Raw genomic sequence first — 14,737 nt, forward strand, 5'->3', positions numbered from 1 at the left:
ATGTTTCCCACTCACCGCGTTTCTCTTGTGGCAGTGGTTCATCCCAGTCTATTTCTTCAATGGATAGCTCTCTGAGTAAAAACCTCCCCTGTATAGTGACAGGAGCCACAAGACCGAGAGGATCGAAGAGACTGTTGATTATGGATAGGACACCACGGCGTGTGAATGGTTTGTCGTTGACTGATACTTTAAAAGTAAATGTGTCAGTCGCAGTTTCCCAATTCAGACCAAGGCTGCGTTGTGAAGGCATAGTTGTTCCACTGAGATTGAGGTCTTTGATTTCTTTTGCATGATCTTCAGTTGGGAATGCTTTGAGTACATGAAGACTGTTGGATACAATTTTGTGCAGCCGCAGGTTTGATTCAGAGAGGGATGCTTGTGTCCTCTTCAGTAGGTCTATCGCTTCCTGTTCAGTTGGCAAGGAAATTAATGCATCATCCACATAGAATCCATGTTCCACAAAGTGTCTGGTGTCAGGACCGTGTTGCGGCGCACCCTTCTCTGCTGCTCGTCTTAGGCAATAAATTGCTACTGCCGGGGAAGGGCTGTTGCCAAACACGTGGACTTTCATCCTGTATTCAACAATGTCCTTGTTAAGGTCATTATCACGGTACCATAGGAAGCGTAGGTAGTCTCTATGATCTTCTCTCACAACAAAACAGTGAAACATTTGTTGTATGTCTGCCATCACTGCTACACACTCTTTCCTGAAGCGCATCAAGACACCAATGAGGCTGTTATTAAGGTCTGGTCCGGTGAGGAGTACATTATTGAGAGAGATGCCTTCATGCTGTGCGCTGGAGTCAAATACTACCCTGATCTGATCAGGTTTTTTGGGATGATAGACTCCGAATAGTGGTAAGTACCAGCATTCTTTTCCATTTGGTAGTGGAGCTGCAAGTTCTGCATGGTCATTGTCGAATAGTTTTTGCATGAAGGTTGCAAACTGTTCTTTCATATCTGGCTTCCTCTCTAGTGTACGTCGCAAGGAAGAGAGGCGGCTGAAAGCTTGTTCTCTGTTGTTTGAAAGAACTGGCCGTGGAGACCTAAAGGGGAGAGGTGCCACCCAACTGTTGGAATTATCCTGGAAAGCTTCTTTCTCCATAATCTTTAGAAAGACTTCATCCTCGATGGAGAGTGCAGACTTATTGTCATTCTCTGATCTTATAAATAGAGTCTGGCCAAGATTGTCTTTGTTCATGTTCCAGTGGGTTTCAAAGTCATGAGCTGTATGCAGAGCTGTTAAGTTGCTGGTGATCTTTTCTTTAATGTGTACGTGACTTGTACAAGGAATAAACAGTGAGGGTCTTCCATTTTCTAGGATGTTTGTCTTGAAACTGGAAACACTGGGCTTGTGCACATCTCCTAAGCATACTTCCCCAACCAAAACCCATCCTAGGTCCAGTTTTTGACCAAATGGTGTGTTGTTTGGCCATTAATTTGTTTCCTCACTTTGTGAACTCTGAGCATGTCTCGTCCGAGCAGTAGGAGGATGTGGGCTTCAGGATCCAGAGCTGGGATTTCAGATGCAATATGCTTGAGGTGAGGTTGATGGAGAGCGGCTTAGGGTGTCGGAATTTCGTCGCAGTTGTTGGGTATTTCATCACATTCAATTAGTGTTGGAAGAGCAAAACTAATTCCACCGTTTGCTGCTTCAATCCGATAGCCATTTGCTTTTCTTCCTGAACACTCAATCAACCCTGCACATGTCTTTAAGCTGTAAGGCGATGCTATGCTATTGATGTTGAATATGTCGAAAAATCTTGATCTGGCCAGAGATCTGTTGCTCTGATTGTCGAGCATAGCATACATCTTTACCGCGTTCTCAGGATGACCTTCAGGAAACACATTGACGAGACAGATTTTGGAACAACATTTTGTGGGAGGGCCGTTACAAACTTCAGTGCAAAGGGAGCTCACTTCTTGTGTTGTTGGAATTTCTCCTGCATCCTCCCCGCCATGCTGTAATGAATGACTTTGGGATTTTGTGTCCATGAGGGTGGACCAGGATGCAGAGCTGAGTTGTGACTGTCACTGTTGCATTCATCACACTTTAGAATGACTTTGCAATCACGAGCGAAGTGTGATGATGATGAGCAGCACCTGAAGCAGATCCCTTGCTCTTTTAGATATGTGTCACCAGGTGACTATGGTAGGGCGGGAACCAAAAGTGGCAGAGAAGAGTTCCGCTTGGACATGGTTTCCGCCCGGACCCGATTTTTAATCATTTGTACTTCCTGATCTCCCTAGCAACACAATCGGGGTTTTATTGGAAACAGGTGCGCAGGATTAAGGGAGCGATCCATGATTGGAAGAGGACATGAGGACGGGCCAAATAAATAGGGCTGTAGCAACGCACAGAGGGGGTTCATTTTCGGGCACGAGCTGCTTTACTGCCTAGGGCGGATCTGAATACACGCTCCGTCCTTGGAGGAGCCGGAGGGCGCCGTTGATCCACGGAGGCGCTTATAGCGCATGGAAAGAGTGCGGCAGCCAAGCAAGGCGAAGAGGACGGAGCGGTGAGAATTAAAGGAGCACTGCACCGGAAGTGCTTGTTGGTGTACTTTGTACACGCTGCGTTTGTTGCTGTGTGAGCTGCCGTACGGATCTGCGCCGAACCCTTGGGGGAGAAAAAGAGGCAAAAGGTGACTAGGTGAAGAGGTTTGGACACGGATGTATTTGTAATGCGATGATTCAGAAACTAATGAGTGCAGTGGAACCCCAGAGTTGGAGTACAAACAACGAGTGAGTAACCGCTGGTGTATGTGTATGCTGCATTGATCTAAGGCTGCCATTGTGTACTCTGAGTGTGTTAAAGGTACTAGGCCCCACTGTGAAAGGAAGCGTGGGTGAGCCACGTGACAACCGGAAGTACAACCAGGTTGTGAGATTCAGCAACGAGTGAGTAACCGCTGATGTATATGTATGCTGTATTGATCTAAGCCTACCATTGTGTACTCTGAGTGTGTTAAAGGTACGAGGCCCCACTGTGAAAGGAAGCGTGGGTGAGCTACGTGACCACCGGAAATACAACCAGGTTGTGGGATTCGACAACGAGTGAGTGACTGCTGGTGTACATGCAGGGGCGCCGCTAGCAATTTTGGGCCCTATGAAAGAACAGGGGGTCAGGCCCCCACTATACCCATTTCGCACCAAACATACAATCCAACCTTTATTAAAAGTGTGTCATATTTGTAGTCGAAATGTAACATTAATTTCGAATTTGGTGCCTATTTGACTGAAAAAAGGGGTGTTTGTAGTCTCAACCCCTCTACAAAGATATAGGACTTCCTTCTTTCAATGATGCAAAATGATGATTTTTACATCATTGAAAGAAGGAAGTGCAACACTGAAATCTGTATTTCTCCTGTCTCAGGGGAAATAGAGGGAATGATGCGTGACCATTCAAAAACATGACTGGGGTTCTAACTATACAAAGCTTAATGCAAATGGGTGAAGCGTCCCTTTAAAGATAAATGTGACCATGCCTGTGAAAACCCAGCTGAAGTATTTCTTTGTGATTTACTGTTTCCCACATAAATTCATCCTACATAATGTAAAGAACATTTTGTGAAAATATAAACTTGATATCTTTAATATTGACATGAGTAATGTCATGTCAGTGATTGAAATCATAGTGAAATTAATGCTTGAAATTCAACTGTGATGCTTTTTATCTCACAATAAGATTTGAGACTTTAGTCTGATTTTCACAAGCAGTCTCAGTGACATACTGTATACTTGAGCTGTTACACACACCAATAACATTGTAACATTTAAAAATGGCGAACAACAACAATGCATCTTTTCTATACATTTACATTATGCCTCAAATAAGACTGGGTCAACAATGCTTGACAAAAGCTTGTATTATAATTATAAGCATTATTTATAAGGTAAAGAACAAGTTTCACACACCAGCAGCTTCAGTAAAGCAAAAATAACGACAGATCATTGAAACTGTGAACTTGAGAAAACAGCTATACTGTTATTAAATGATTCTTCAGACTGTTTATTAATCAACGGGGCTCTAAAATAAAATGAATGAGAACTATAACAGATTACGACAGATTTCCATTGATTTCTTAAACCTGTTGCAAGGTGAGAAGCTTTAATATACATAACTGGACTAGTTTAGCCTTAGTTGCATTTCAGTTTTATCACAATCAACTCGATTCACGACTGCATAAAAATACTTCCTTGGCATATTGCGTTACAAAACAAAACAGCGTGTAACCGATCGCATTTCTAGTTTATGTTAATTAGCTTATACGGGCTACGTTAATTAAAACAGCTTATAAGGGCTGACTTCGCGTTAGAATCATAACATAAAACAGGGAACGTAAATCACCTTGTGTTTTTTTAAACTGAGGTGAACAGAGCGAAGACTTTACAGTGGAAAGAAAACTGCATTGTATTGCTTCAGCGTCACATTGTGTAAACTGCATTTATAGTAAGGAAGTGCACATATGCAGATATCATAGGAAATAGCAGTAAATACACACACCTTGCTCTCTTCTGAAGTTCACGCGCACTGTGAGACCGTGGATTGAAGACGGCGCTAAAACGCAGAGTAAAGACGGGGCGGAGCTAAGAGGGCTCAGCTTAAGGGGGTTGCGTTTACGGCACAGTCCTTGGCTGGGGCCCTCAAAAGTTCATGGGCCCTTAGAATCGTCCTAACTTTTCCCCCCCTTACGGCGCCCCTGTGTACATGTATGTTGCATTGATTTAAGGTTGTCATTGTGCATTCTGAGTGTGTTAAAGGTACCTGGCCCCACTGGGAAAAGGAAGTGTGGGAGAGCCGGGAAACAATCGGAAGTGCGAACAGGAAGACGACGTAGGAGCTGCTGTTGCTGTAGGTCACCTGGCCCTGCGGATAGAAGAAGTGTGGGTGAGCCAAACGGGTAGCCAATAACACACAGGGGTTGGACTGATTTCTATCATTCATTACCATACTGTTTCTCCTGCGGTGGAAGCAAAGCTCAACGGGCCTCACTGACCGGTCGAGGCTAGGTGGCCCGCCTATAATTCACGTGAGAGTGTGCCGAGTGCTGTGGGGTGAGTGAACTTATCTTTTGGTGTTTACACAAAGCTTGCTGTGTGTGTGCAGTGTCTGTAGTGACAGGAACCGCCCCCGCCTCGGACGGCTCGTGAGGAAGGAACAACACGTTGTGGCTCGCGCCCCGTGTGAAGAAGAGCTTAGATCTATCAGCCCCCCAGTGTGTTAGTATTAACCAGTCTATTTTTGGAGCAGACAGTGGTGAAGTCCAGCGCTACGTGCAAGTGAGTAGCAAATTAAGTGTATCGTACGGAGTTCAGGTCACGGCATTCTTTTTGGGATCTATTCCACAGAAACCTTTGGTGTGTGCGGAGCCTCAACGAGAGTTCGCCCCAAATTGTGGCCCCAAGTGTCCAAGCAAGGAGGGAGAGCCAGGGAAGCGTTCGGCTCCGCCACATTTGACCTATTTAGTCCCTACGACACCCCGAAGGCATAAGCAGACGGGTGGAGGTATACGGTACACGAACACTACCACAAGGGCCCACTGTCTGCAGTATACGAGACGTTCGTACCTGTTGAGTAACCTATTTGTGTGATCCATTAACCTACCTGTACTTACAGCAACGCTCCAGCTGGAAACCGAACAGTGAAGAGAGAGAGAGAGGAACACTTACCTTTGCCCTAGTGCACCGCCTCGAAGCAAATGGACTAGTCCAGCCCCGTGAGTAACTTACCTGTGTGGTACAACAGTTTTGTCTGTGCTTAAAGCAATGCCCCAGCTGGAAACCGAACCGTGAAGAAAGAGAGAAACACTTACCTGTGTCCTAGTGCACCGCCTCGAGCGAACGGGATAGTCCAGCCCCGTGAGTAGTCTGTCTGTGTGACGTGTCTAATTGTCTGTGTTTACAGCAATACCTGGGAGGAAGAAACAACCTGTGGAGAAAGAGTGTAATACTTACCTTTACCCTCATACGTCGTCCCGAGGAGAGCAAGGGGCCTCGACTGGAAGAACCTAAGGGCATAGGAGAGACGGGTGAAAAAGCCGGCAAGTGAAGTCCCGTGCGAAATATCTAGCCCACTTACAGTGTTTTACTTGTTTGCCTCCAGGAGGAAGCGGAGGGCGCCACGGATAGTAGGATTAAGCCAGGAAGGAGCCTCTGTCCCTATCCCCTGGTCCAGCCTGCCCCTGGAGACAAGAAGATTCCTATTAGTTTTAATTGCCCTTTTCCCCTTTCCCTTTCTTCTTTTTAACTATTTAAATAAAGTTATACTTTTAATCGTAGTATACTCGTTTGTCTGGTCATTGGAGTGGTCTTGGGTACCTCCTCGAGGTGGAAGTTAGAGAGGGGCGTGGCCTTTTAGTTACCTTTGGGTCCGCCCCCGGCCGTGACATATGCTTTTCGGTCATCGATTGTTTTCAATCTGAAGCCTCGACATTGCCTTAAAGGGTGGGGTTTGTTGTGGATTGGACAGAATTTAGCTGGATCGTCTCTAGAAGGCATTTTATCTTGAGATGTACTATGAGAGATTTCAGTCTTGTGTACCAACACTGGTGTCTTGAAGTTAGTGTGTTTCACAGTGAGTCCTCCATACGGAGGGCGGTAACTGCTGGAAAAGGCAAAGCTTGGATCGTTACATGTTTTAGCATGACTGCAAATGAACTGAGTAAAGAACGAGAAAGGAGGGTAAGTGACACCAAATTCTTCTTTGTACTTTGAGCTTTGAGAAATCCATTTCTCTTGTAAGGAATATGGCAGTTTTTCAACAATAGGTCTGATACCTCGAGCAGTGTCTAAGTAGGCTAAACCTGGTAGATAGCCGTCTTCTTTGGCTGAGAGCAGCTCCATTAAAAGATCTCCGAGCTCTCTTAGTTTGAGGTTGTCTTTACCTGAAATCCTGGGAAAACTGTCTAACTTCTTAAACAGTGCACTTTCGATTACTTCAGGTGAGCTGTAACATTCATCAAGTCTGTTCCAGACCATTTTCAAGGCTGTGTCTGGGTTTCCTATGTGAACTGCTCTGAGACGTCTCACGTATTCTGAAGATTCTTTACCAAGCCACTTTGACAACAAGTCTAGCTCCTCACTGGCTGTAAGACCCAAGTCTTTGATAGTGTTGATAAAAGAGGACCTCCAGGCTCTGTAACTTTCAGGGCGATCATCAAAGCATGTTAAACCACTGCTCACTAGCTCACGACGTGCAAGAAATTTCACAAGGTCTATCATGTCTGAAGTTTCTGAGTGTTGTGGCAAATATCTTGATACACCACTGCACTGTTGCTGCCATTTATTGCTGACTGGTTTTTCTATTGACTCCTCTTTCATGTTTCTCGGGAGTTTTACCTTTTGCAGTTTTGGCGCCCTTAGAGATGAAGAACATGCATCAAGTACGACATACTGGCTATCATTCACATGCACCATATTTGGTTCAGTTTGAGGGGTAAACTGGTTCTGATCCGTTACTTGGTCTGGTTCAGATTTGCAATCATGAGGCTGATCTGTAGCTAAGTCGGCCTGCTCGTTGAGATATGTAGCTTGGTCCCTGACATATTCGCAAACACGTTTTTCTGTGCTTTGTGCTGATGAAGAGTGACTTTTCCTTTCATATGGCTCCTCATTCTCATACTCTGCTGCTGCTTCTAATATATCTGCTTCTGCACTTGCAGCTGGAGCCTCTTTTTCCAGATGCAGGGCTTCCAAGTTAGCTTGTAGCCTGGCTGTGTCCACCTTAATTGCAATTTCTCTCTCTGCAAAAGTAACACGTGCTCGTGCAGCCTCTGCCTTAGCTCTAGCACGTGCTGCTGCAACACCAACTGAAGATCTTAAGGACCTTGAAGTTCTTATGGAACTTTTAGAGGATGCGTCAGATGTTTTGTTACCTTTACTTTGTATCTTCTCTGGTGTGGTCTGTTTTGGATACTTTTCAGCCATGATGCTTGCTACTTGCTGCTGTATGCTTCTGCTAAGATATTCAGCCAGCTGAGTTTATGTCATTTCACTATACTGCTCTCCTTGTGTGTTTCCATATACGTGAACACAATTTAGCAGCAAGCCAAACTCCCTTCAAATAAAGACTGGAGTCAGGGTGTAGTTTTCAAAAAACTCCTGTTTACTCCATGTTTACTCCAATATGCTTCAAAGGAGAGTGAAACTATCAAAAACAATACACAAATAAAGTGCTTTTAGTAAACAGAATGTAAAATATATACACAATATACAGGCTAACAGAGCAGAGTTACCAGTTAAGCAATTGGTGTATAAAACAACACTTAATTATTACCAATATAGCATAGAAAATAAAGAAAATATCCTCAATTTACACATTTTACAAAAATTACTTACTGACAATGCTTTCGAAGGCATAAACATTAAAGAAAACTGAAGCAGCAGTCACATGGAGCTTACTGTCTGAGAGAGTTGAGCAAACTGAAACTAAAATGGCTGCTCCCTTGCTTAGTCAGGTAATTTTCAAAATTAAAGTCCCAATTAAGAAACTGAAAACACTTGTTCCAATGAACATAACAAGCTTTGAAACTTCTTGTGGCGGGTAGCAAGCTCACTTGAGGTTGATATTACCCTTAATATCTCCGAGTATTGGAGCGGAGGTGTGAGCGTCTTCGGATCCGCTAATATAAATCAGCTATATGGCCGAAAAACGTCATAAACTGCTTGGCTGTAAGCCTTTGAGTGGCCGTCCGGAGAGGGCGCGATTCAAACGCTTGGAGCCATGCAAAAGTCTGAGGCTGTCCTCTCTCTAGGAAGAGAGAATAACAGCCGTAAGACCGTGCTCGTTTGCGCCATCAGCATCGTAGCGGAGAAACTGAGGTGGGCTGCGAGCGAATTTGGCAGAAAGGTGTTAGAGACACCGTACAGTCGTGGGGTGTCAATACACAGTATATGGCCAAACCGCGGTTTTTTCGGCAACCGTCGATAGAATTATGGACAGTGGGCCGTGTGTGCGTATTACTGATTGCTTGTCAGTAAGGCGATAAAGTGTTTAGAGACACCGTACAACCGTGGGTGTCAATACACAGTATAGTAAGCACGGAAATTACTCTTTTTAGAGGAATTAAATACCGTTCGCCACTATAGTGAGGTCGCATAGCCGACAGTATTACACAGTATGTTTGGATAAACAGCACACAGAAAAAATTTCAGGGCAGTCCAGCCGAGGCGCGACATAACCCCTTTTCTCCCAGACAGTTTCGTTCTCTGTTGATGCAGCTGTGCTGCGGAGACCAGAGCTCAGCCGTTCAGGTGCACAAGCCTCAGTAGTGACGGTGACCGAACGGCTCACGGAGCAGGGCAGTATGTCTAGGTGGTTTAATGTCAGACTGATCCCATCGCAGGTTTTGCCGCGGTTTTGCTGTTTATTAAAAGGGCAGAAAAACCGGGTATATAAGAATGTACCAATATTCAGCGCACTGATATAGGACGGGACTGAATAAAGGGAGGTATTCGGGCCTCAGTATATTATAAACAAATTCGTTCTGCCTCTGATTCCGTCTAAACCAGAGAGAAATGACCAGGCAGACAAAGAGTGAGCCGAAGTGAGATAGGCTCAGGCCAGTAAAGCTCTATAATAAGTGTTTTAGCGCTCCAATAGAGGCGTGTCCGCCTTATCGAGCAGACAAATGAGATCGTGCCGCTCCAGGAGGGGAGGGGCATGAAGCTCTCTTATAATGAGTGTTCTTGGTGCTCCAATAGCGGCGAATCCGCCCTATCGAGCAGACGAATGAGATTGCGCCGCTCCAGGAGGGGAGGGGCATGAAGCTCTGTAATCGTTGAACACTGGACAGCTGCATTTAGAGGCAGCGAGCCGTAATACCGCGTGCTAACTAAGCCGTTAAGAGACCTCACCACTGTGGGGAAAGGAGCGAGGGACTCCGCGAGCGTGGAGCACAAGTGGCTGTGCTATGACAGAGAACAGGGGCAGACCGCCCGTGTTTGCTTGTCGTATGCATCTATCCAGTTCTACGGTTCCCCGCTTGTTCATCTCAACAAGAGAGGAACGGCAGAGGGGAGCAGCAACACAGACAGAACAGCCATGCGTCGTATGAACGGTATCACCCGATGCACTCGGGGGATTAATATATGTGCCAGAGATCTCGCCACTGAATGTGAGAGGAGCGAAGGGACTCTGTAAGCATGAACGGTTGCGGTGTGACAGAACACAGGGGGGGTTAGTCCGTGTGTGCTTGTCTATGCATCCATCTAGTCTCATGGCTCGCCGTGTGTTCATCCCGGCGAGAGAGGAACAGCAGGGGGAGCACGAAACATGGATAAGACAACCAAAGCATAAGCGCGGTCCCGGCGTGTGAGGTGCCAGATCGGTAACGCGCTCGGAGGAAATTCATAGCAGAGAGGCTCACCGACGCTATTACAACAGGCTATCTTCGGTTCTCGGCCGGAAAATGGCAGGGGAAGACGCTAGGCCTGGACTCCGCTGCAGGGCTTTTGTCAACGGCGAGGTAAGGCTTCTTCTTTTTCTTCAGCGCGAACCTCTCGCTGCTCCGAAGGAGAAAATAATGAGCTCCTGACGATTGAACCGCGCTTATATAAGGACGTGCGCATCCCGCGCGCGGGTTCAAACGTCATTGGTCTGTACTTTGTACAGACGTTAACCAATAGGCTTCAGTCACGGAGTAAACAGGAGTTTCCCCCCATAGCGTCAGCTAACTGACGCAATGCGAAGTGAACCGTATTGAAAGGGAACTCTAATTTTCTGACAAGCCCAAAAAAGATGAGGGGGTCATCATCAAACATCACTCACTTTTTTAGGTACCGAAAGGTTTTTTGTTTATTTTAGTTTAACTCAACACTGAAATTTTAGTTTAAGCACACAGAAATGCACAGATTTTACGTTTTCAGTATTCATGTGTACAACCCCAAAACAGAAAAAGTTGGGACACTGTAGAAATTGTGAGTAAAAAAGGAATGGAATAATTTACAAATCTCATAAACTTATATTTTATTCACAGTAGAATATAGATAACATATCAAATGTTGAAAGTAAGATATTTTGAAATGTCATGCCAAATATTGGCTCATTTTGGATTTCATGAGAGCTACACATTCCAAAAAAAGTTGGGACAGGTAGCAATAAGAGGCCAGAAAAGTTAAATGTGCATATAAAGGAACAGCTGGAGGAGGACCAATGTTTAGGAATGGGAATGTTGTCCTATTCTTGTCTAATACAGACTTCTAGTTGCTCAACTGTCTTAGGTCTTCTTTGTCGCATCTTTCGCTTTATGATGCACCAAATCTTTTCTTTGGGTGAAAGATCTGGACTGCAGGTTGGCCATTTCAGTACTCAGATCCTTCTTCTATGCAGTCTTGATGTTGTAATTGATGCACTATGTGGTCTGGCATTGTCATGTTGGAAAATGCAAGGTCTTCCCTGAAAGAGACGACGTCTGAATGGGATCATATGTATCTAGAACTTGGATAAACCTTTCAGCATTGATGGTGCCTTTCCAGATGTGTAAGCTGACCATGCCACACGCACTCATGCAACCCCAAACCATCAGAGATGCAGGCTTCTGAAAAGAGCGCTAATAACCACTTGGGTTGTCATTGTCCTCTTTAGTCCGGATGAAATGGCATCCCAGTTTTTCAAAAAGAACTTCAAATTTTGATTCGTTGGACCACAGAACAGTTTTCCACTTTGCCAAAGTCCATTTTAAATGAGCCTTGCCCAGGGAAAACACCTGCGCTTCTGGGTCATGCTTAGATATGGCTTCTTTTTTGACCTACAGAGTTTTAGCTGGCAACAGCGAATGACACGGTGGATTGTGTTCACTGACAATGTGTTCTGGAAGTATTCCAGAGCCCATGTTGTGATTTCCATTACAGTAGCATTCCTGTATGTGATGCAGTGCCATCTAAGAGCCCGAAGATCACAGGCATCCGGTATGGTTTTCCGGTCTTGACCCTTACGCACAGAGATTGTTCCAGATTCTCTGAATCTTTGGATGATATTATGCACTGTAGATGATGATAACTTCAATCTCATTGCATTTTTTCTCTGAGAAGCTCAGAAAACTATTTTTCGCTGCAGCATTGGGGGAATTGGTGATTCTCTGCCCATCTTGACCTCTGAGAGACACTGCCATTCTGAGAGGCTCTTTTTATACCCAATCATGTTGCCAATTGACCTAATAAGTTGCAAATTGGTCTTTCAACTGTTCCTTATATGTACATTAAAATTTTCTGGCCTCTTATTGCTACCTGTCTCAACTTTTTTTGGAATGTGTAGCTCTCATGAGATCCAAAATGTGCCAATATTTGGCATGACATTTCAAAATATCTTACTTTCAACATTTGATATGTTATCTATATTCTACTGTGAATAAAATATAAGCTTATGAGATTTGTAAATTATTCCATTCCTTTTTTACTCACAATTTCTACAGTGTCCCAACTTTTTCTGTTTTGGGGTTGTACATCACATTGCGATTTCAGTCTCAACTAGATCGATGATCTATCAATATTAGCTACAAATGTTTTTGTGTGCATGCTATGGTTTCACAAAACATCCATTTACATTCAAAACCTATGGATTCAACGCCTTAAAGTCATCAATCTTATTTCGTTCACATCAACAGCACCAAAATTTTTTGAATGTGCAAACTGTTTTACTTCGTTTTAAACATATTGTGTGGTTTCGGTCTAGATTTTTATAGAAAACTTCAAAACATGACGGAGTTTTAACATTTACCATAATGATGAAACATTTTACTTTAAAGTGTCTCCCATGAGTATGTGTTGGTGTGACAAATACTTTTGATTGTTTGGAAATGATATGAATGCAGAGAAACTAGGCAAAAGTTTTGAACTTTAACATAATTTTACATGGGTCCTGATTTTTAAAAGCAGTAAGCTGCAATGTTTCTTACACACAGAACTAATCACATCACAAGTCTGAATGTTTAATAACATAAAAACCTTTTTTGTAGATCTCACACAATACTGATTTCATAGGATGTATATACGACATGTTGTGTATGCAAGGGTTTGTTGGCGTATTTTAGACACAAGGTGTTTATTTTAATCTTTAAACAAATGTGTATGACAAAAGTTGTTCTGCCTGAACTGACACTAAGGATCGATGCCGAAATGTTAAATCTAAGTAATTGCAAAACAACCTTCACCACCATATAGATGTTTTCAATCTAATGGTACCGGTTTTAAATGTGACCAGACTATTTCATACATTACCAAGTTGTAGTTGGTTGCGACTTAATTTACAAGGTTTTAACACACATTACTGTTTTGTCACGGTGTGTTTCATCGCATTGCTGTTGCATGCAACAGACTCTCAAGTTTTATGTTAAAAGGATTACTAAATAAAAACCTAAGCATTCTGTATTATGTTGCCACTGATGATTTTACAAGTTTACAGTTTCAAACATTTTTGCTATATTCGCTGTGAAAGATTTAGTAAATAAATCTAAAACATAAACAGTGTTGAAGCGTTCCCTTAATCTTCACGCAACAATTTTCAAGAGATTACCAACATGTATGATGTACTAACTGTCAGGGGGTCTGTGATATTATTTTCTGAAGTAATTAAAAAGTTAGCTATCTAATGGCTACTGCACAATAACTTAAGCGATAAAGAGTTTGACAAATGTTACATAACCTATAGAAACGAAACAAGATCAATTACAAAGTCACTGGCATAAGTTTTACACTTAAACAAATCACGCAGTGATTTTATGAATGTGACCTCGTCACATTCATAAAATATCTCTAGGGCCTTTCTAATAATCACACTGGGTTCCTCTTGGGCCTGGACCACCATCTGAACCATGTTATTGAGAGAGTCATCTATACTTTTCACACCATCTGTTTTTTCCTTGAGTCTGGTTACACGCTCGGCGTTAGCTTCGCAATAATTTGGAGGCAGGCACACATTGGCATCTTTGTATATCACAGTACATAGTAGATTGGTCATCTCACGCTTTTAGTTCTTTTTAAGCATATCTTTAAAAAGGTCGGTACCGTACACATACCCCATCTGACCATTGCGAAGTCATTCAAATGATCTTTGTGCCATCTTTTTCAAGAATCCGTAGCTTCGTAGACAACTTTGCTTGCTTGTTTGTTTCTGAGTTCAAACACCTTCTCAGCAACAAAAGGCTCATGTCCACAGTTTCTGCCGCGCTGCGTTTGATAGTTTGTTTGCGAATTCGGACACCTTTGCAGCATCAAAAGGTTCCACAGTTTCTGCAAAACATAAAACAGACCTCTGGTGTGTGCGAATCCGGCACGGTAAAGATTCTGTGTTCTGAAGGAAAGCTTCTCATCTATACAGGCAGTGTTGGGAACGTTACTTAAAAAAAGTAATTAGTTATAGTTACTCACTACTTGTTCCAAAAAGTAACTGAGTTAGTAACTTAATTACTCTATAATAAAAGTAACTCGTTACCAGGGAAAGTAACTATTTGCGTTACGGTTAAAAAAAAAGTTGCTATATGTCAAAGAATTTGTATTTTTTAGCAGTTTTCACATGTCAGTTGAAATGAGTAGAACAGACAGGTGTTCATACATAACTTTCCATATTTATTGCACATCAACAGACAGCAAGAGTTTTATCCTACACTTCAAGTATTATATTTGTAAGATAAGTAAACAGTTACACCATATAAAGTGCATTTAACTTCAGCAAACTAAATTAAATAAAACTCTCTCAACCTGAGACAACTGGTCAAGTAAACAACCTGTACTTCCAAGT

Source organism: Paramisgurnus dabryanus, chromosome 10 (assembly GCF_030506205.2).
Source record: "Paramisgurnus dabryanus chromosome 10, PD_genome_1.1, whole genome shotgun sequence".
NCBI classification, from domain to species: Eukaryota; Metazoa; Chordata; class Actinopteri; order Cypriniformes; family Cobitidae; genus Paramisgurnus; species Paramisgurnus dabryanus.